General features: G+C 39.8%; 1 protein-coding gene across 2 annotated transcripts in view; it reads left to right on the top strand.

The window, feature by feature from the left end:
- Positions 1-719: 719 nt before the first annotated feature.
- Positions 720-23,710, top strand: part of OXR1 (oxidation resistance 1) — a 290,279-nt gene continuing 267,288 nt past the window's right edge. The window contains exon 1 of one of the 2 annotated variants that reach the window (XM_037379603.1): positions 720-883. The gene's annotated coding sequence lies outside the window, so the exon portion shown is untranslated. Of the gene's footprint in view, positions 884-1,247; positions 1,266-23,710 lie in introns of those variants that run through there. The other variant, XM_037379602.1, reaches the window with a different exon arrangement.

Below are 23,710 nucleotides of genomic sequence, written 5' to 3'. Positions count from 1 at the left end.
ACCTGTCACATTCTCACCCAACTGCTCTGGGCTTCACTGCGGAGGTCGCATGTGTTTGTCTCTCCCTAAACCTCGTCCACAAAACCGAACACTTCAGGGCAGGATGGAGATGTCTCCTGAGGAATACTGCATGAAAATAGCGCTTGGCACCCTCTCCCACAGTTTCTGACTTCTGGAAGCTGCTGCTTCACCGGGTAGCCCGGCCCCGAGGTGAATGGCCTGTCCCTGAGGTACGCTGCGCACCCCGGCGCTGCGGTGAGGGGCCCGGCGCTGCGGCGAGGGGCGGGCAGAGCCCTGCCGCCACCCCGCCAGTCGCTGCCGAGCGCCCTGCGGCCGCCGCCCCGCGCAGCCCTGCGCGCCTGGCGGGAGCAGCCGCGTGCGGCCCGGCTCCCGCTGCAGGGCGCGGGCAGGACCCGAGCGCGGGTTGCGCGGGCGTCGCCCCGGTTTCAGAGCCTCTCCTCAGAGACCGCGCGGAGGACCCGCGCGGCGGGAGGTGGCCCGCGCCCCCTCGCCGCTGGGAGTCCCCCCTGCGCGGGGCTGCGGGGGGCGAGGCCGCCGCTGCCCCTTTAAGCCCTAGCTGCTCCTTTCTGTGGCGCCTATTTTTAGCTCGTCCTCTTGGTAGCATCCAGCTCTACCCTCTATTCCTTCGCGCGCCCCCCCCCCCACCCCCCCCACCCCCCCCCGCGGTGGTAGGTTCCGCGCGGCGGCGGGGGGACTGAGCATGTCCGAACCCGCTCGGCAGCGGCGGCCGCGCCGAGGCTGCGCTCACGCGCCGCGCTCGCAGGGCGGGAAGGAGGGCGCGCGGCCGGGGGCCGCGTGAGGGAGGCGCGTGCCGCCGCCGCTGCCGCCGCCGCTGCTCCGCGGCGCCCGCCGCCGCCCGCAAGTAAGTTTCTCCGCGGGCGCGGGGTGCCCGCCGCGGGGCCGGTCGGGCGGAACGGGGAGGGGGGGGGCGGCCGGTACCTTGGTGCAGCCTCCCCGCGGCTGGGGCGGCCCGGGGCCGGGGCTCGGAGTTCGCCCCCCGCCCGCCCCTGGGGGCTGGCGTCGGGCGGGACGCGCGGTGCGACCGGCCGCCGCTGCCCGCCGGGGCGCCTCGCTGCCCGCCCCGGGGCTGTCGCAAGTGCTGAGGTGCCCGCGGCCCGTCCCCGCTGACCCGGGGTCAGCGGCTTGCCCCGCGTTGCGCGGTCCTGCCGCCTCGGGCGCGGGCCGCGGCCTGCCGGCTGGGCTCAGCCGCGGCGGGTCGGTGGCGGGCGAGCGCGTCTCCTCAGGTGCGTGCGGCGGCCGCGCCGCCGAGGGGCCGGTCCGGTGCGGGACCGGCGCGGTCCGCGGCTGCGAGCGGGGAGCGGGAGGCTGCGCTCAGCCCGCGCGGAGGCCGCCATACAAACGTACCGAGCGAGTAGCCGCGCAGCCGGTGCTTCGTCAGAACTGGCGAGGATGCGGTGTTTAAAGGAGTTTCTGATTTAACAGATGGTACCGTAGGAAAGAAAGTGTTTGCTGAGAGAAACCGTAACGACATACGGTATTGCTCCCTCGTGTCACAACTTATTCGGGGTGTTCTTTTAGCTTAGTAGGGGTACCGTATTTTAACTCTTGTCAGTAGCAAGCAAATACCAAACTATGTCCCAAGGGTTTTTTCCTCTGAAATTGGAATTTTGTTATTAATTTAGAAAATGCTTATTCCATTGTTGTACCTTTCACCTGTAAAGTCGGCTTTAACACTGCGTTACTGATATTGAGGAATGTAAAGTTAACTAGCTTAATGTTGAAAGTGACGTGATTCTGTTAATTTCTTTTCCCGTGCTCTGAAATGAGGAAAGGCTTTGGAAGCCGCTTCCCTATTCAGAGGCGGCTCGTTGCTATTTGCGAAGCTGTATGAAGACAGCCATCTAATTAAAATGTTAAATTATTAGGGGAAGGGGAATTTGAGGAGCTTTCTGTGAAACTGAGTGTCACTTATGAAAATTCAGCTGCTTGGCGTGTCACTGGTGGAAGAATAGGACCAAGCAAGGGCACTAAGGTGCTCTTGGTGGACAGTCTGTCTTTAATTTTCATTAGACCATTCTGGTAGGTATTCTCAGTTTAACAACCTGACTCTTGACGCTTCTATAGGCACAATTATCTTTGCACATTGACTTAGATTTGGTGGATTACTTAGCGATAAATATTCACATGAACTGAAGTGTCTGCAAGTTAAGCCTTATCAAAATTCTATATGTATTTTAAAGTAGTTAAAACCCCCAGAATTTGCCATCTCTACTGTGTATATTCTTGACTTTGTTAATTAGTGTTACTGTAGGGGAGACAGGAAGACAGCTGTGTGATTGTTTCCATAATTCTGCAACTCTTCCCCTCTCCCAAATGGAGCACCTCCCCCTCAAACAATAACAATTGATCTGTAGGTTTCTGAAAGCCAGTCAGTGTGTGTGATTGGGATCTGACTTGTGCATGATTAAACCTCTGTCCTGTCAGTTCCATTTTTTATGAGTATGCAATAATGGGGACAAAAAAAAAATAATAATCCTTGAGTAGATGCCTTTTGCCTGCCGCATGAGACCATAAGAGAATGCAGCAGGAGAGAACAGCTTGTGTTACCTATATTGACAGTGTAGTGAAAAATAAAGAGTGAAATTTTTCTGTGTGTCAACCTGCCAATTTTCTCTTGTAATCAGATTTCAGCTGAAATAATACCAGGTATTGGAAAAATAAAATTGATCAAAATATCTGAAGCCTTCAAAATCTGAGTGTTAAAAATGTCTTTCCTTACGGTCTTAGAGTAATAATTTGTTCAATCATTTGTGTTGCATTTTACTATTACAGCATTTTAATACTTCTTCTTATAGTTCCAGAGCTCATACAGATTTAATAGAATTATTTCAGCATCCTAACCAGATAAGCATTCTTTGATAGTCAGAACATAGGCTGATAGAGCATATAAGCGTATCCTTAGAATATAAGCTGTGGCATAATTCCTGTAGAGTCTCAGCTGATTCTTTTTTCTTGTCCAGGTTTGAGCCAAAGTACTGGAGATGAGAGAATTATTGGAGTGGCAGTGGGGTTACATATTAATTGTTCGGAAATCTCTAGTTAGCAGCTGCAGCGTTTACACATAGTTATTTTTCCCTTCAGGCAGAAAAAGTAACTAAACTTCTTTCTCCATGCATGCCTTCTGTTTAAAAGTCTTATTTCTCCATTATTTGCCTGATCTAAGGAAATATTTTCCATATTTTTATTTTTTTAATAAAGCGTGGCATCTCACATTATAGGTAATTGTATATATTCATACACCCAGGACTCTGGGGAGTAACAGAATTATGGAAAGAAATGTAAAAATAATTTAAAAAAAACCCAAACCCAAAACCCTATTCATAATGTTGTAGAAATTTCTTTCATAGGGAAGTGATTATTCTCTAAAGCTTATAGCTGAAGGCAGTAGTCTGGGATTGTCAGCATTACTTGTCAGCTGTTAATTTGTGAAAAGGTCTCTTAGCATTTGCTTTTGTTGATGAGCTACTGTAACTTACTACTTCTTTACCCTTTAGCGAGCTGCTGTTTCTTAGTTTAATATAGCAAAAACAGTAAATTAAGCATATTATTGAAATACATGTGAGAGGTGACAACCTTACAGAAGCAAAAAGTTACTGCTGACAAATGTGGTCAGGTGTCAGGTTAGCACAAGATTGCTTCATGTTCATGAATGGGTTCACTCAGGAGATATAGATGCTTTGGTTTAATAGAACTATTTGCTTAAATTTAGGATGGCTTCCTTGTCTGCTGCAGTAGATATTTGTTAAAGTAGGGGTTGGTCTTTGGCACGCGAACTGTTGCCATCAGAGACAGAAGGAGCAGCCTAGTATAGGCAAAGAAACTTCATGTGTTGTAAAGCTCTTGGGGAAGACCTTCAAGTGTTTGAAAAAGACACTGCTATCTTTGTTTCATCAGTGGTGTTTCATGCCAGCAACAGATATGCATGTGGTATGCTGCAGCAGTGAGCTGTAAATTACCCTTTTATTCTAGCATCTGCTCCTACCAGTTTTATTGAAGATTAGACATAGATATGGAGAAGGTATCTCCTGGATATCTCGGGATACGTTATGGATGTGTCGTACGGTTTCTGAGGCAGGAAGTTATTGGATCTGCCGGTCAAAATCTTTCCGATTATGCAGAGGCCTCTGTCACACAGGGGGCTTATCTGTGGCTGCAGCAGTACAATTAGCGAGTTTCTCCTGTATGTAAGGTTACTGCCTGTGTCTCGGTTACATGTTGAATCAAGTAGTGACCTCCTCGTTTCTTACATTGCTCTAGTAAAACAGAGACAGAAGGAGTATTTGCTATTTTTCGTTATTCTACTGCCTGTAATGGGGTTTGAAGAGGAAAATCAGAGAGGGAAGAGAGAAGTAGGGAGGAAAATACATAAACTTGTGTTAATCTTCCACAGCTATTGTACTGAGAACTAATAGGAGTTTTGGCTCCCTAACTCTTAAGTAGCATGAGGGAAAGGACCATTTGACTGTTACTCCTCAGTAATACACTTGTGTATCTTTATCGTTTGATGATTGAGAAATCGTGCAAAGAGAGGGGAGGTTAGACATAAAAGCAACGGGAAGAGAGCGCAGCTATCCACAAGCTGGATGTGTGTCCTAGTGGAGTTCCCAGTGGAATCCTGAACATGGCTTATGAACATGCTGTTTGTCACTAAACAAAGGATTGTACCTTCTCCAGGGCCAATGTAACGTGTTGTTCACATAGCCCAGGGATAGTAACATGGGAAAAAAAAATGGAATTCCGTGTAGCAGGATAAACTGTGCTGTGGTGTTACATGACAGGTGTATTTGTGTAAGTTCCTCCTTGAATGGCTTGAGGCCATGAAAGGTATACTAGTTTGCTCATTTGTTTTCTTTTTTCTGGAGCCAGTTGTTTTCAGGGTTGGGCCAATAAGTCTAAGCCGATTTACGTATTTCTGGCAAACCTTTATGGCTTTTCTATTCCTTATGATGGGGTCCTGTTCTCACAGCTTCCACACCCCCACCCCCCATTAGGGGTGAAGTAACAAAGTACTTACTGAGTAATAGTTAAGTAACATGGGGGAAAACTGACTGACTGATTTTCTTTGAGTTAAAATTGAAGGGACAAGGGGATTCCCCCAGCATTGCCATGGACGTTATAAAAACAGAGGGATGTGTGCAATGACATCCTATATAATAGAAACTGCTGGACTGTTGGGTCAATTCTTGCTTAAATGAGATTTACCATTTGGAAAAAAAAGTTCCTCTTCACTTAAAAATTTGGAGTAAATCTCTGTTAATAAATTGTGAATGCATCCAAATCTGTTCTGGTCTTTTCAGTTATTAATTAGCCTATGTGTTTGCCATTAATAACTTATTTTTAGTTTGGTAGTTGTTTCTATTCAACTTCCAGCTATCAAATCTAACTATCTGCCTGTTCGGAGCTACGTATTGTCCAGTATTTTTTTTCTATGAAAGTACATAGAGATCGATAAAGACCTCTTGATTAAGACAGCTCATCAAATCTTTTGCTGTTTATATTTTTTCAGTTCTATTTGATTTTTGAGACTGGTCAGTTTCTGTCTTTTCTGTCACTTGGAAGTTATATTGTGTCCTGTGTGCAAGTGCTTTTCTTGGATGTGCAGTAACTTCACACACAAAATGATTAGGGCAAAAAAAAGTCAGTGTCCTAATAGGAGGGAGAGAACATAAAGAGAACTTAAATGGTGAAGTATGTGCAAGTTGTTCAGTACTTTGCTAGGCTATCTCAGTGATCAACAGTGAAAGATGGATGAAAGAGGAAATACTGAACACTAAGAAGAGCTTAAGCTGATGTTAGCAAAACCAAGGCCATTTTCTGTGGAAGGTGGAACATTGTTGGTCTGTGAGTGTAAGAGCCATTGTTATAGTTTACACATTCTTCAGTAATCGGTGACCAAGGAGTAACACTTTGGGTCAGCCTGGGACATACCCGTTGCATCCCTATGAAGGCACTGTTGACGTCTGTGCAATCATGGACATACGGTATTTCTTACTATAAAACAAAGCTGTAGCAGTGCTGTGTTGGGATACTTATGTAAGACGAAGTGTTGCCTCTTGGGTAGTGTAGGTACCTTGTTTGCTCAATGGTACTATTTATACATAGTTTTGTTTTGGAAGGTGTTCTCAGCCATCGGGACAGATTACTAGGAACCATCCTGTCTGTCTTCAGTGGACAAATTTGGAGAGAACGATTATGCTATGTGAACATATAGCGTGGCTGCTTAATTGATAGATATGCTTTTTCTTTCTAGACACTTTATATATACAATTCCTATTCATTTCCCTATGAACTTGAGTTGTGGAAATGGAGGAGAAGAAGAATCATGTGTCTCCTCTGCTCCTTTGTATAAAATACTTTTGGGACTCATAGATATGAAAAAAATTCATAGGTAAAACATAGTTCACTTAAGTACTTCTACAGATATTAAGAAACCAGACATGTATATCAAGGTAAGATTCTGCTGCTGTAGTCAGAACTTTTGTTTTTCCCGAAGACATAGCACACCAGATTCCATGGAGACACTTTCTAAAATAACAGCAAATACATTATTAGTTATTTCTTAATCTAACCATAGCTGTACAAAAGCTTAGTAATAAATCATATTTCATAAATAATACAGAGCATACTAAAATGTTAGTATTTATAGTCACTGCAATGAAATTGGTTTCACTTGTGAGTTGTCTTTATACTTCCTTTGTGATTTTAAATTATTAATGTTGTATTTTAGAAATTGGTATTTATATACTGTTGATGTAACCCTGATCTATTCAGTCATCTGAATCTGGCAGTTGAATTCCAGGTTGTCTTATGCATTTTGTTGCATTGAAAAGGCAGGGCATCCGTGTTGTTGATACAAGCACATTCCAAGGTGAATAATCAACGATTATCGTAGCTTCTAAAAAGAGAAGCAGTAACAGCTTTGAAATACCCTTTAAAGAAGGAAAAGCCCTTACCCAGGACTACAAACAGCAATAGCAAGGGAAATGGATGCAAAATGTATTTGTTTCTTCTGGCTTTAATTCTCCTTTGGGATCTTATTGTTAGACTGTGTGGGTTTTCAATAAGTTTCTCTAGGATTATGACTGTATCCCTTTTTTTTTTTTCTTTTTTTTCCCCTCCCTTCTTTCCTAGAGTCAGTATGAACACTAACTGCAGTGAAATGTTATGGACATAGGACTAATGCTAATTCATTAGTAGTCACTCGTGCTTCTAGATGAATCCTCAAGTCCCCTGTGGTACTTTCTGCTTAAGTATTTTTCAAAGAATTACACTGATTTCAAGTGTGGACTTAAACCACTAGTAGAAGTCCCACTCATGCCTTCTGTTGCCATTAGCGTATCACCATGGCAAAAATAGTCTCTTTGCATGACAGAAAGGATGATAGTAGCGGGAGTTACCTGGTCCACATGGAACGCTTGACTGTGAAACACTTTTCCATATGCAAACTGTCATACCTTCTTTTTTTTTTCCTCATTTTTTTCTATTAAGTGTTGTCTCACTTAAAAGCTTATAACCTGAGTTTATGCTCCACTGAAAAATTTTACCTGAAGTAGTGAACGACTTAAGACATCTCTAGAGTGTGGAACAGTGGGAAAACTATGTGTAAGAAATTATAAAGAAAGTTTTGAAGTGGAACTAACATTTATTGAAGCTTCGCTGCTCCACTGATTTTTCTTTTTACTACTTGTCTGTGTCTCCTGTATGTTGTGTATACCCACTGTAGACTCTCTACAGTGGAGCATGTGTGTGGTGTTTGTGAGGCCTACATACAGTCAGCTGTTTTTACAGAATTATAGTGTATGTTTTGTGTGTATCTTCAAAATAAACTCTTAATACAGACTATCAAATCTGAGGCTCTGAGTATAAGATTTTTTCAGGTCTTCCTGCCATAATAGCTGCTTTATGTACTTTCCCAGCATAACCTTGTGCTTACTTTATCCTCAGACTGCACTGAAGTGTTGGGTGTAAAGCAGAATTGTTGTGCTGCATTGCACCTGAGAATACCTCCAGGCATGGCTTTCCATTCAAAGCATCCCTGTGTTCAGAGGTCCCAGAGGGCACAACTTCCTGCTGAGTGTGTGTGCTAACACCTGAGAAGACAGTGTCAAGCAGGACTTACTCAGCATTTGCTCTTTTCTGCAGTTCTTGTCTGTATCAGTGGTGGTTTAAAAAAAAATGTGAATTTGGGGTATGTTGTTTTTGTTCTTAATATCCTTAAAGCATTGAGGCACTGGGATGTCTGGAGTTCAAGTAACCTAATGAGCAAGCATCCTGACTAAAATGCTGAAGCAAGGAGAACTGTCCTTGGACTGGGGGCCATGAAAGAGAAGATCTTGGCTTTGGATCAGATTAGGACGTGGGTGAGCTGACTGAACAGAATCTGTGTTGGCTGGATGAGGTTGCTGGGGGATGGTGATGGGATGGGGCTGAGGGAAGATGAGAATGGCAGTGGACAACTGGGAAGATGCACAAGTAGCGGAGTCTGTGTCTTGTGGGGGCTTTACAGAGTTCAGAAGGAATCAAAAATTTCCAGTTCTTCTTGTCCTGTTGTAACTCAGGCAAGCTTGTTGTTAAGGTATTTCATCTCATTATTCTACCTCCTCACAACCCCTTACCTTTTTCATCTGCTTATTGTTGTAAACTTGTATTTCTGACCCTTGCAGGACTTAAAATACTAGAGCTGAAGCTGCCTGGATATCCACAGTAAATGAAGACTTTCCCATTGAACATAAGTCTGTATCTGTAAAATGAAAATAATAATTGCTGAACAACATAGCATGACATGAGAACATAATTTCATTAATGTTGGCAAAATACTCTTAATACTGTAGTGATGATCACCTTTGTTACAGTCGTGTGAGGATATTAATACTTCTGGCATCCTAGTAGAGCTTAAGTAGAGTACTGTAAGGCTGTGGACTGAACAACTCTGATCAAATGAGATGCTAGATATCTTAACTGCTTACTCAGTAAACTGTCCTTCCCATTCTCTAGAGTGTTGAAGCAGCCTTGTTGGAAAGCAGTGCTATGTGAACACATAGCTGAAAAGTGTATAAAGCTGTTTATGCATCCTCTTTGGGAATATTATGTAGACATTTGGTGACCCATGGTTCTTAAGTTTGTGAAATAGCAGCTGCTGTGTATGTGGGGCTGGTATCTGCTGAAGGCCTCATTAAACTGCAGCCAGCCTTCTGAGTTAAGATGTCTTTGAAGGGTAGAAAAGCTCTTTGTAGTGATAATGTGTCCATGGGAGAAGAGATCTGTGTAGCAGTCCTCATAATCAGTGCCACATATAAATAGTGGAGAGTAGGCGAATAGAGACAGCAGCAAGTGAGCCAGAATTAAGATACAAGCAGTCTTGATTTTGGTGAGTGTGATACTTTTCCTTACATTTTATAAAGGTAATATGGCTTTATGCATCAAAATTACATTACTTGTCTGCTGGAAGACAAATGCATATGTACATTGTATCCAACAACACTAGCAATGGTCTGCAAAAAGGGTGAACCTAGTGATGGTGGTAGTGGATGGAGTTACCCAGATGGAGAAGCTGCATGACTGAATGGAGCTTGCAGTGTTTGGGAGAGTCATGTGGTGATGAAATGTAATCAGAGACTATCTGCATATCTAGTTTGGCACAGGAACGTGGCACAGTGAACACTGAACTGCCTGACTGCAGTTCTGTCACCATCTCCTAATGTTGCTCTTAGCCAGTGTTGCAGTAAGTTTTGAGCAAGGCTTACATTGTACCCAGAGATAAGGCTTGACCTCACTAAAGCTTTGAAGGGGAGGTATTGCAAATATACACTCGTATTGAGAAATAGCCTGAAAAGATACTCTTAATTCTCATATGTATTTTCTCGAAATTTCTCTACCTTCTGTTTTCCCCAGTTTTCAGGCTCCTGTGTAAGGGACATGTCCTAAAACTGTAGCACAGGCAGAATGCAAACTTGTTACTGTTCTTTCCAATCCCTCTGTATGCCCTCAGTTAATTCCAACCATTTGTGTTTCTCAGGTATGCCCAAAGGCAGAGGCTTTGTAAGATGATGTGGCAATGGGCTGTAGAAATTAATTCCCCAGAGGAAGAACCATGTGTTATACTGTGTGATGTCATTCTGTTCTCCTTTGGGGAATGTGAGAGACCACTGGTTAGAATCCATGAGGCATTCTTCAGCTGAAATAAATGAAGTCTTGAGGAAATCTGTAAGTTGGCATTGATAGGGAGAAGTCATTCTATCTCCGTGAGACATGCAAAGGATCCCTGACATCTCTTTCAAGTTCTTATAACTGCTAATTGCTTTCTGCTTTTTAATTCTCCTTCCCAGGTACTTTCACAGCAAAAGAGGTTTTTGCCATGGTGAGTTGCAGTCTGAGTGAATCCAAGAGGAGGAAGGATAAAATAATAATAATAAAAATTTAATTAAATGCCTTGATTTATTCTACTTCCTTGTAGTACCCATTGATGTTTTAAGTCAGTTTTCTGTTTTTAGATCACACCTCTATGTAAACCAGTAGATCTTTAGATAATAGGAGTTGGCTTTAAATAACTTCCTATGACAAGCGCAGTACCTCTTTTCTTTCCCAAAGGTCTGTAAATATTTTCAGTGTGAATTAATTCATGTTTGCCAAAATGAGCTGGATTTACACCTGTGTGAGGCCAAAAGCAGTCACCAATGTGCTTTAATGCTTATAAGTCAAGTCCCTTCATGTAAGTGCATGATTATTTTAAAGAATGGTCTGGGGAAAAAGTGATAGTGTTTTTTTGGTGGGTAAATTATATATAAATTGTGCCCATCTATAGAAATACAGACTGAGATGGTGTGAAGCAGTGAAGCTGGTATAAGCAGCTTGTAGTTTTCCAGATGCTTGTACCTGACATTTTATACCGCAGTGCTTACACAGTAGCACCACACAAATTTCAGTGCATCAAGCATTCAGTTTCCATGCCAGGATTAAATTACTCAGGTTTGTTTGGAGTTCTGGACTGTTGCAATTTTAAACCACTACTGTTTTTTCATGTGTCCTTGTTTAGGAAGATTCCTATTCCATTTAATAAAAATTGAATTATGATAAATTAATGATTATGACCATCTCTGAGCTGCAGCACATATGAAGCCTGCAAATTTTTTTATGCTTAAGATAGATGTAACTGACAATTGTATTAAATCTTCCAGTCTGTTCTTGGTGCATTGTTAACTAGAAGTCTCTAGCAGGTAAAGAAAGACAAAATTCTAGTATTTTCTCTGAAGAAAGCAAACTAATCATTCACTTCTCAATCTTTTGTGAGAAATGCAACGTTATTCCTGAAGGACTTTAAACTATAACCCTCTAAGACGCTTTCCTTGCATAGCTTTTGAGCTGTGCACGGGCACTTAGAAGGAACACAAGAAAGCCTTCTTCATTTGGCGGGTAGATCAGCATAGCTAAGACAAGACTACTGTCATATGGACTTGATAATTCCTTAGCATGTGACATTTAGATAAAGTTCCTGTTCTTTTTTTAAACTGTAATCTTTTGTGTTTGCTTTAATATTGTCTCAGCTAGGCTCTTGATGTTGAAGAGAAGATACTTCTATCGATTTCACAAAATATATACATCACTTTGCATGAACAAAATGTGTAACACTGTGCTTTTATACAATGCAATAATGACTTAATCTATTTGTGAGAGTGCATGACTCCTAATTATGAATCCCAACGATGGATCTGAGGTGACAATTTGGCTCAAAACTTCTTTCCCTGCTCCCAACTAAATAATCTAGCCTGCCTCTGCATGCATACCGTTAGTCATTATGGGTACAATTTTAGTATTGCTAATAGGTCACACTAATTTTTACTTTTTTTTTTTTTAAATGCAGTTAAAAAAAGTGATTTGTATGACATCACTAGGAGAACACTTTAAAAATTGTAGTAATGTGTGATCTCAGTCACAGAAAGCATGACAAGTACAGTTGGTTAAAGGTGAGCTACAAGAACAACATTGAATTCCAAGTTTAAATCAAGGTATTTACTAATAGAGCTTGGGACAGGAGATTACAGAGTCGGTGCCTTAGTCTGTTAGTGTGCTACAACATTGAAATTCATGCCTAAACCTCTGCTTTTTTCCCCCTTCTACAAGTTATCTGTTTTTGGAAGTTCTAGTTCTGATCCTTTCCTACTAAGAGATGCTGATGTTAGAAGTCTTTATTATGAATTGATGACCTAATCCCAATAAAACTGTACAGCGTACTTCCTTGTTGAAACAAGGAAATTTAACCCTTCCCTTAAAGGGCCATTTCAGCAGGGTCTAGAACAGAGCCATGGGAGACAGACTTAGACTGACTGATTCTGTTTTAACATATGGAAGATGCTGGATCATTTTCCCTTAATCAGCTCAACAAATCCAACAGGTGGTGAAAGATAGGTTCTTCCCACGTGTTACTGAAGGGTCAGATAGTGTATTGCTAACAGCTTTGAGCCATGTGTGGAGAATATTCCTACCTTCTGTTCACCAATAGGGAAGCAAAATTACATGTTTATATTTAATAACATTAAGTGCACATGTATTTTCTGTCATCTATCTTCTGGCTAATTGATTATGTGGAACTAAGCTGCCATGGACTGGACATGCATGCTGCTGAGGGTACAATTTGTATTCTTAATCAGTTTTAAAAGTATGTAAAGCTTTTTTCTGGTGCGGCGCCACTGATTTTATGACATTTTTTACATGCGGCTGGTACCTAAATGCTGTTCACCACAACGGACATAAGGGGTGCAAATGTATTGCTGTGGGCAGAGCAGTCAGAGGACCCTGGAAGAGAGAGCTGGCTCTGTGATACAAATCCCTGAGTACTTTAATTGCAGTATAGATAGGAAAAAGTGTATTGTGCTTGTTCTTTGCAGGGTGTCAAGCCAGATACGGGGAGAAAAATAACTTGCATAAATCAAATTTTTACACGATGGCATTTTGTGTTATTCATTTGTTTTGCAAGTTCGAAGTACCTCTGCTGTGCTTACCAGTAAAATAGATTACAGGAAAAAAGCAAAAAAACCCCATTTATTCTCTTCCAGTTAATTTAGTTCCTGTTTATGTTTGGAAAGGAATGACCTTGAAACATTGTGGTTCACAGTTAAAATCTTAGGGTTGATATTGGCTTATATGCTGAGTGACCTAAATAAAAATAAGTGAACGATATAACCTTTTGTTGTTGAAATTTTCCAAGGTGTTAATTTTTTTCACTTCCCTATATTTGTTACATGAAGGATAAATTTAGTATTGTGAGGGCAATAACAACATTTCCAGTTCCATGGTCATAATTCTTACTTTAATGCTATCAGCACAGTCATGTTTATATATGCTTTTCATAATGTATCAGCATGAGCCACATTTTCATCTGTGACTTAGAAGCTGTTGTATTGATGCAGGGAACAGCATCATGAGGCTGTAGTAGTGGTAGAGAGTTTTCTGTGTGAATGGAGAATTTCTGCGCGTGCACCAACATTATATAAATAACCTCCGACAAGTGTTGAAATTCTGTTTCAGTTACGTGACAGTGTTATGTTTCTGTCAGAGGGCTGTTGTTTTCAAGCATCCCTATACATGCTTGCATTCGCAGTGTGCTAAAGGTAATTTGTGCCCTTCTATGTTCTGTTGGGATAGTGGTGAAGTTGCCATTTTAGTAAGAACATACGCTGTCACTCTCACTCCTCTTCTGCCTGGAATCACTTTCCAGGTGCCACAGTTGAATATTTCTAGAAAAAATACCTAATGCAGACAGTCTGAGATTATGTGGAAACTGCTTGTAATGGTCACGGTGTAATACCTGAAACACAATAGAGGAAAGTATTTATGCACAAAGATAGAAAGCTTGAATTAATCATCAGATGATGGTGAAAAACTAGTGTGTGTGTCCTGCCAGGCAGAACACCAAGTGACTTTAGCTGTAGTTCAACATAGTAGTATGAGTTTTTTAAAAATATAGGTGTGGGGTTAATATTATACTGTATCAATAACACCTTAATTAAGAGAAAGGAAGTGGTATGATTTTACATTAATGGGATGTGCAAAGCCAAAAGTGTAAGAAAGAATCCTGTTAGTGAGCTGAGAGAGACAAGGGAGTGTCTGAATTGCCTTTTTCTTGTGTGCTGCCTGTACTTTTTGGGATGATGTTCTCTGGTTCTATGTGGAGACTCTAGCTAAGAAGGGTAATAAGATAAGCCCCTTCTGGCTAAAAAAAGAACATCAGTGCTAAGCTTGAGGTTGAAGCATTGGTAGGCTCTCCTTAGGATTTCCACCTGGGACTGCAAAAGTATATAACAAATCCTTTCCTTCTCAGCTAATGAGATCTAGGGGGTTCCCGTACTGGTTGCCTCCTGTTTTAACCTGCTGAGAACAGCCCCGTAAAGCAGGCAGGTTTCTGACATTCAGTAATCTGTCAAAGTTTTGTGTCAAAGTGAAAAAAAGATATGATCTTTCCTAGTTTGGAATGAATAATTAAGGAGTTTTAAGCATCTGTTTTAAGTGGAAATGGACAAGTAGGAAATAAGTGATGTCCTCATTCAATCCTGATCTCAGTTCTACTCTTGTAATCCTAAAGATCAGTGAACTGAATGTCCAGTGTCATTTTAGTAACACTTGAGCAAGCAGCACTATTATTATTGATATCTTTATCTAGAGAGTTGAATTTAATAATAAAAACCAAGGAATCGCTTGATCTGTTTTGATGCTTTTCACATAGAAATAGTTATTTTAATTTCCATATTAATAATGACTTGCAAAAAAACCACTAGACCATTAAGTAGCAACTACATAGATGTTTTTTGGGAAAAATGAGGAAAGCTGTTAAATGAATTCTAGGTTTTAATCAGAAAAAGATTTAACTGCATAATTGATTTTATTAACAAAGGCATAATAGGGTTCCATTTTTTTCTTCTGTATTGCAGTTGAAATGTCCCATATGAGGATTTATAAACCTTAAAACTCTGCAAATGGAGACTCAAATACTGGCACCTTGTGTTTCACTTCTTTCATGTTGACTTTAGGGTATTATGTACACTCTCAGACAATCCCAGATCCATCTTAAAATTGAAGCACTTGCCATTTCATGATGTTTTTCCATGAGGTTTCTCTCTCTCAAATCGGACTTTTCAGTTACTGTTTGCTGTCATTCAGCACTTCTTGTTCTGTAATTTTATAATGGAAATGCTTTTGAATCCATCAGATTTTATTTCAGTCCCTTCTCTGTTTCCATGCTGTTTTCAGTCCCAAGTAGTTTTTAAGGATTGTTCTCAAAAAAGATGATTGGTAAAGTATACTGAGCTTCAGAAAGTAATAGTAAGAATTCATAGTTCCAAGCTTTTCTGCAAGAATAAAAAGAATGAGACTCTTTCTCTTTTGAATTTTCAGTGAAGTTGAAGCTTCACCACATAAAAACTAGGACTTTAAGAAAATCTAAGTATCATGGTATAAATCATCTTTAAAATGAGCAAACTCCAGTACTGGTAGCCTCCATAGTGATAAAAGCAAAACATAATGGCTTAAGAGTATGTGTGGTACTTCTGGCTCCTGTCTTATACCTAAATATGTAATTGGCCAGAAAACCAAATAAACAAAAGAAACATCACAAGAAAAGATTTGGTTTTGGCTACTTGCAATGCTAAGGCCAAAGCAGTGTAGAGGGTCTGTGCTGATATTTTTTTTGCAGTTATAGGTCTTGGGGGTGAAGATACTCCTAAGTGGAATTGAATTCAGTCATTGTTATGCTTGGTGTTCTACAGTGCTAAATTTCTACTGATACTTTGACCTTTACTGAAGCCAGTAAGAGCTTTGTTTAGGACTGTTGAAATTGGGCAGAAAGTTGTATGCCAGAGCACAGTATACACAAGGCCTAATATCTCAAGGCTCCATCATTTAATAGCTGTATTAGCTAGCTAATGGCTAAATTAGAGCTCTGTGCTTGAATTGTCCTATGAAGGTGTCTGTCTATTTTTGTCTTTCTCTCCATGGGTGAGAAGTAGCTACTTGACATACTACCTTATTTTCTTTAAATCAGCCTATTACCTTATCATCTTAAAATCAGCCTTCACCATTATACCCAGTATCTTAATTTTTCAGTCTACATTTGAAAATGGCAACTTCTGTTTTTGTGTTTCAGTAGTGGCAGTAGAGGTAACTCAGGTTTATCACTGGAACTTCTCTTTTGTTTATGTAGGTATTATAGGAAGATTAATCAGTCAGTCTTTGTTTGGCCACAAAATTGGTAGGTATTAGAAGTGTGCTAACAAGCTGAGTGTTTCCTCAGTGGAACATTTTACATTGATCCTTTTTGAATCATTGTAGCATGTTTTTTAATTTCTCCAGTTGTTCTTAAATGTGAATCCTACGCCTCTTTTTTGAAAGTGCTGTAGTTCTTACTCAATTACTTCCTTGTCAGTGTGGTTCATATTTTTTCTACATTCTCTCTTATTTGACCAAGTAAACCTACATGATATTTTCTTACTGAAGGGGTTAATTTTAATTGGGTCTATAGTTTAATTTCTTCTTGAGAGTGACTTTATGACATCAGTTTTATGAGTAAAGAAGCTACCTTCTGAAATCTGCTTTTTCTCCTTAAGTGGAACAATTCTCTATATACAGAATAAATGCTGAACTGATTTTACAGGCTTTTGTTAGGAAGTTTGGTAGGTTGTTCTGACCCAGCTCTGGCCTTATGATCCCATAATTCCTTAGTTCAGTAGTCTGTTTTTCAGTGAATGGCCTGATGTTACTGTCTTGAGTCATTTGTCATACCACATCCTTCCAAGTGCTTAGGATGAAGAATGTTTTAGGAGGAGCAAGTATTTAGGGTGGTTAGCGGACCATTAAGTGTTCTGTTCATCTCTGTGCTGCTTCCCCTGTTCAGAGTTGAGTGGGTATAATTTTGGCTGCAAGATTTTATGATACTTGTTATTCATTAAGTTGAAAAGTCCATCTGGAGAAGGTATTAATCCAAAATGTTATTCTGGTGCAGCGTGTTTTGAAGTTATTTGTTTTGGAGTGGGACTGATTTGACCAGTGGGATGTTAAATAGCGTGTGACTACTTTGGAAATCTTTTTTAGCATATTTAGATATGGCCATATACTTTCAGAGTGCTTCATGTCCTGTTTGATATATGCTGTGTCTTGAGCATGTCTGTGGCTTTTGTCACTCTTTCAAACATGTATATTTTCAGGGGATTAATTTATTTTCTTAACTTTTTTTTAATAAGGTCTAATAAAAACAATGGCTTTGACCTAGATTTCTTGCAAATTCTTTAGATGCTATTGCATATACTATTTGCAAATTATAGTTTAATATCAATGGGAAGCTTTCATTATTTTTTTAAATTGCAGTTTAACTGTCAGATGAAGTATTGTGTCACTCTTTCATATGTAGAGTTTGAAAGTAGGTAATTTAGAGTCAGCCTTTTGTGAGCAATTATTTTGCAATATTTAAGATTCCTGTCATATAACAGGATCAGTGCAGAGTATTCTTGGAGGGAATAATTTTTTTGGCTGTTGCTAGATTAGTCTTGAGACCTTGTTTCTAATTAACAAAAAAAGCCCAGCAGCATAATTCCATATGGGGCAAAAAACAAGGGAAAAATGCATGGCTGAGATAAGGCAAAAAGTTGTTCCTCAGCAGCATCTTAAAGACAGCTTCATGAGTTGCAGTTTTTCATTTTAGATTTTATTTTTGTTTGTAAACTGTTTAGAAAAAAAGGAAAGATAAGGTTAAACTATTTTTGCAGAAAGAATGATATTTTTTTTATCCCTAGCCTTTATCGGCATTTGGCTGCTGCAAAATACAATACTGAGGTCATAGGCATAGAGAAGTGAATAAACCCACAGTAGTTATAATGATAAGCCTAATCAGAGACACAATCTCATACTCAGTAGACTATGGGAGATGATCCAGTGTGCTCCTGCTGTGCGATCTTTCTATTTTCAATATAGAAAATCCAGGCAAGCTACTTGTCTCACTACAATTTGCTACATATACTTAGTCCTGGGCCACCTAAAATGAAAATACCATAAAACCCCGTAAGTGGTGTATATGCCCCACTAAATTTAAGCATTTAAACTTGGGGGTTTTGTTCAGTTCATTCATTGCTGGATGAAGGGTTTTTAAGTCTTTTTTGCATATGTGCATGTGCTGCAGTTGTAAGTTATTTATAAAATATAGTAACTATCTTTTCAGCTGTTTGAAATCCATTTGCCAACAGATGAGATTGCAGTTGATATGCCTGCATAGATGAATTGTGATTTCTGTATAGTTTGGCTAAATTGTACATACTTTATTGTAAAATCAGGAAATAGGTAGTGAGCTCATAATGAAATTTACAGTGTTGAAAACAGGGAGCAGTTTGTATTCTTTGGACATGAGGCTCTTTAGCTATGTCAGGATGATAAACAGAAACTCCACATTAATCTGACTTAGTAAGGAGCTTTCAGGATCACAAGTCAGCAGATTCATAATCTGGCTGTTTGTAAACAGATACAGTTATTGACCTTGTTCATTGTGGATGTGCTTCATCACTGTGCTTTAGAAGAGCCTAATACATTTTCCCCATTACCTAAATTGCATAAATAAAAATGGAAGCTAGATCTTTCTGCCATATATTTCTCAAATAACTGCATTATCCCATAGCTGAAGACCTAGTGCTGTTTTCCTGTTCTTATGCAATGTTTTTAATCCTCATTGATCAACATGCTTTAAGAATTAGAGCATCTAGTTTTTCACTCGTATTATTTTTATGGGCACACGGTACGTATAAACTTGCCCAGCTTAGAAACCACTGTATCAAATAAATTGATTAAAAACAAGTTGTATTTAAGGGTTCCCCTGATGGACCTGTTGTCTCTTCCTATTACTTTCTATTCTTGTTTTTATTATGCAAAATAAATTGTGTTCATAATCTAGCTGGCTAAGAAAAGATGAACAACAAACTCTTAAATTCTGCCTCTTTAAAGTGCTGAATACTAATTGGGTTTCTCATTAGAAACTGTCTTGAGAGGCAATATGACTATAGTATAATTGCTTGAAAGCAAAACATCTGCAAGACTGAAGCAACACCAAGTAGATTTGTTTTCTAATAAAGTACTTGAAAAGAATTAAAATGATTAATAATTTACATGCCACAACAATAATATTTTTCAATCCTGTGGTTTGTGTCTTCTGTTTCTCACACAGAAAGCACCAAACAGAAGTTTCTTAAAGGGGATACCTGAGACTTCTTATCGTCAGAAGTTTGCTTGCACACCTTTTTCTTTCTGAGATTAAGCTAAGAAAGTGCCAGATTGGGTAATACAGTTCCCATTTTTTGAAGAAAATAGGGCCAGATTTCACATACTACATCTTTTTGCGTTTTCCTAGACCTAGTTTCATGCTGTCAGTCCTGGCTGGACTTGTGTGAACAGTGCTTCAGTCCATCAGTGCAGTGATGGTGTATTCCTGTTGTGTTTTGTGTGAGAAGTTGGGTGCCTGGAGGGCTTTTCATATTTTGTGCCCATTTAGGGTATCGGGACTTGATCTGTGTATTGGAGCTGTGGAGTGAGAGTGTAATGGCAACTGTGGATGTAACTACTGCTCTGTAGCAACCTGTTTTCCTTTTACCTGACCTTTCCACCTCATGATTTAAAAATGTCAAATCCAGAAAAGAGGAGCTGGTTCGTGTGCATTTTTCAGAAGTGCTGGCTGCAGTCATTTCCCACCACTACAGAGAAGTAATCCATTTACACTTGCGCTTTTTTTTTTTTTTTACCAAAAGTATAGCTGTAGCTGATCAAACAGCAGATGACTAGGTAACATCTGATCTGAACAGATTTTAAATGATTTTTTCATTGATTTATGAAGTCTCCCAAAGTCTTGCAGGAGCTGCTGTATTTCTTTATATTTGATGGACTCCTGCATCTTCCCGAAGAAAAATACTATGCCTGGATGCTGGGGAGCATTTCAAAACTGTGAAGGTGGCACACAGCACATCATGTCCTGGCATATTGCTGCTTGCAATTAGTGGACAGATACTCTGTAAAGCACAATTGAGTAGCTCTATAGGAAACAGAAGCATCTGTCTTCCACCTACTTGCTGTCTTGGCTTCATGCCTCTTGCGTTCCTGATAGCAGTGTGTAGCCTTGCATCACTAGCAGAGCTGACTGGGACTTAGGGATGTGCAACCATCAAAGAATGGATTTTGGATCTTGCTCCCAGATGTTCTAGTTCTCCTTACTCAGTGTGGTAGAATGCCAACTGCTGCTATTTTAATTCACACTAAATGACAACTGAGTCCATCCAAGTAAGTGGAACTACCTTAAAAAAATTCAGAGCAGATCTGTGAATTGAGTTTCAAAATCTGATTGAAGGCAATCTGAAAGAGATCTCATGGGAAACAGGAAAAAAACAAACATCTTGCAAACCACTACCTTTGACACACTTGCATGTGTGCACACATACACACATGCACAGTGCTTTAGTGCCTCTGATGGAAAATTTGCAGTTGGTTCCAATTTGACTTAACATACTGTACTGCTGCCCACTGTTCATAGAAAGGCTTTGGATCTGAATTACTTATTTTTCTGGATGAAATTTTGTTGGCTGTAAACCTGTTCATTGTCTTTTTACTCAACTAATGGTAATGACTATGATTGACTCTAGTTCAGCCTCTCCAGCCATTTTAAAGAAGAAAAATAAAAATACAGCAACAGTGATGATTGATCTGCCTATCAAATAAGGAACTGGTAAACAATTGCAATATGTTTCCTGGGTGTATTCAGTTCCTGTTTGGGAGAAATAAGATGTCATAAATGGCAGAGTCCAGGAGAGAACTACAGCAGAGCAGTAAGCAAGTAATGACCAAACAAAAACCCCACGTAATGGAAAGAAACTTTTTTTTTGGTTTTCCTGAACATGATACAGAATGAAAAATGTTTACTAGTGTTCAGGACTAAAAAGAGAACCAAGTCATTCTACCTTTCTTCCCTTCCACTGCTACTTTAAACTCTCTCTAAAACAGTTTTGAGTTTTAGGCATTATCTTGCATGTCATCGTGCTACTACATGGTGCCTTTCCTACTGAGAACCTGTTATAGCACAGTGGCCAGTAAAGGCTGCCTGCTGCGAATGAATGTTGGCTACCCAAGGGCAATGACATCCTTCCTGACTTCACTTCTGAGTTGCTGACTGTGCCTCCCAGGAGGCCTACACGAAAGATCTTAATAACAAATGGTTCTTCAGTTCTTCTACCTATTCTTAGCTGGTGAAATAAATAAGATCTTAAAAAATGGAAAAGTATTACATTTTATTGTGCACAAAATGAAAAACTAACAATTCATTTTAGTTAACAGGTAAGAGTGGAGGAAAAATATTTGTTTATTCTTCTCTACACAACTTGGTGATTTTTTTAAATTTTTTTTTTAAATTGTCGTCCCCCCGCCCCCCCCCTTCATCTTCAAAAATGTATTTTAGCATCTGGCTTGTATATGGTTTCTCCAAGCTGCTCATAAATTCAAGCTGATCAAGACTTTTCATTGATCAGACTTTGATTTCTTCTCTCAGGCAAAATAAACTGAAGAATGCTGTATTTAGCTTTTTGTAGGAATACTCACTTCATTTATTTGGGTAATTGCAGTCGTAGTTTTATTGGTTCTTGAGGATTTTGGAATTTCAAAGTATTTCTAGAGGTAAATTTGTTTCTGTTTTTGTTGTCTGATGCTTGACTTTATTTTACATTTAGTTTTTGGGTTTCTGTTTTTCTTGGTGTCTTGAAAACTTTGACACTAATTAGCATTCTGATTATAAAGACTTTGCAAAGTTCTTTTGTTTTTGCATTCTCTAGTTTTCAAATACTGTTTTTTGTTTGTGGTCGTTTTTTTTTTTTTTTTTTTTTTTTTTCTTACAGAAAGAACACCACTGTAACATTGTCTTTCAACAGAAGGAAAATGGAAATTTTGAGGGTGAAAATATCCTGGGGTCAGTTTGGTTTATCTTACAGGAATAATTTACTGATCTTTGGTGTTGATGTGCTAAGTTTATTTACAACAAAGCTACACTTAGGTTTTGCCTGCTTCCATATTCTGGGTTGTTTCTGAATCGGATTCTACTGTGCAACAGACAGATTTAATTCCTCAGCCTGTTGAAGGCAAGCAGAATGGCCTATTGATTGCTTGCATCTTTCTCACAAACCCTGTAGTTAAGACTGACTGCATTGAAGTTGCAGGGTCTTACAGGACAGTGGCTGCATGCTGTTGTCAAACCAGGACATTCCTGTATCCTAGAACCTGGAAAAAGTGGCGTTTTCCAAAGATTCTTGAATAGTTGTAATACATTTTTACTTAGGGTAACATGCAGTAAGGCCAAGAAGGAGATGCATTAACAGTTTCACTTGTGCACCTTGAGTAATAGTCTCAGCTTTTTAATTAGGTTTGTCAGGATTTGCAGGTTGCCTTGTATGTTGGCTGGTATTCTTTCTTGCTGAATACTGTTGAATTTCTACAAATGGGATTTCCTGGGCCCATCTCCCAGTGTTGTTTGGGTTTTTTCTCTCACTTTTTAAAGAGATGTTCTCATCTGAGTCCTTTGAAGCTGTCTCACCTGATGAATGTGACCCATTCAAGGAGGTTGTACCCAAAATTCATTAGCTTTATCTATATTCTTAACCTGTTCTAATCAGTTTCCCCTATCACCCAAAATAAAGGCTTATTGTGCTTGCAAAACATGAAATACCTACATTATCCTTGACAAGAATTATTTTTCAGTTATTCTCGTGGCTGTCATTTAGAGTCCCAAGGATGTGCCAGAGCCAATAGATATGGAAGCAGAGAGTCTGCAGAACAGTCTTCTGTATCTGGCATACCTGGAAGCCAGAGGATGGCCTTCCAAGCTGGTGTGCTGTGTTGGGGATTCATAAGTTACGAGCACTTGAGGACCTCCAAGCCTATGACTGAAGGCCTATACAAAAAAGATGTGACTTGATAGATTTGAATAGGTATTGCCTGCTTCCATATTCTTTCAATGTATCTATTCCAAATATTTTGAGAGGAATGATTGGTTTTACATAGATTTGAGGCTAGAAAGAGCTTTCCAAAGAGAAAAATTACATAAATAAGGTGAAATTGAAAGCATGTGGTTTCTTCTCCAGAAAACTGGTATTTCAATGTTGATAATGTTCCCTTCTGTCTCAGTTAAGATTTTGAGAGCTGGACTGAAGATAAGCATGAAGGTAATCTATCATTGCAATTTTGTTTTCCTCTTACCTATAAGCCCACTTGTAAGCTCCAAAAAACCAAACTCAATAACATGACTATAGTAAAAAGACACACACACACACACAAAAAAAAACCCACCAAAAAAACCCAAACCAAGCGAGAGGGGTGCGCAGTTGTTCATTCTTATGCTACAAGGTAAATTCAGTACTCCCAGGTGTTACAATAACTCAGGACTATGAGCTATAGGCTGTTAAGTATTCTGCTTACCCATGTGTTTAACAAGTGATAAGTTATCTCAGCAAGCCTTATTCACCTACATCCAGTTCTTTCTTGGAGATTTTATTCTTCCCTTATAAAATAAAGTTTCTGAGTCTCTAGCAGATCACAGCATTTCTACCTCTGTACACAATTCAGTACTGATGCATGTTATGTTTTTCTGTACCTGTCTTAAAGGCAACACGTTGATGTT

The sequence above is a fragment of the Falco rusticolus genome, chromosome 3 (genome assembly GCF_015220075.1).
Source record: "Falco rusticolus isolate bFalRus1 chromosome 3, bFalRus1.pri, whole genome shotgun sequence".
NCBI lineage: Eukaryota > Metazoa > Chordata > Aves > Falconiformes > Falconidae > Falco > Falco rusticolus.
Note: the sequence above shows the minus strand (reverse complement) of the source record. Positions and strands in the feature narration are given on the sequence as shown.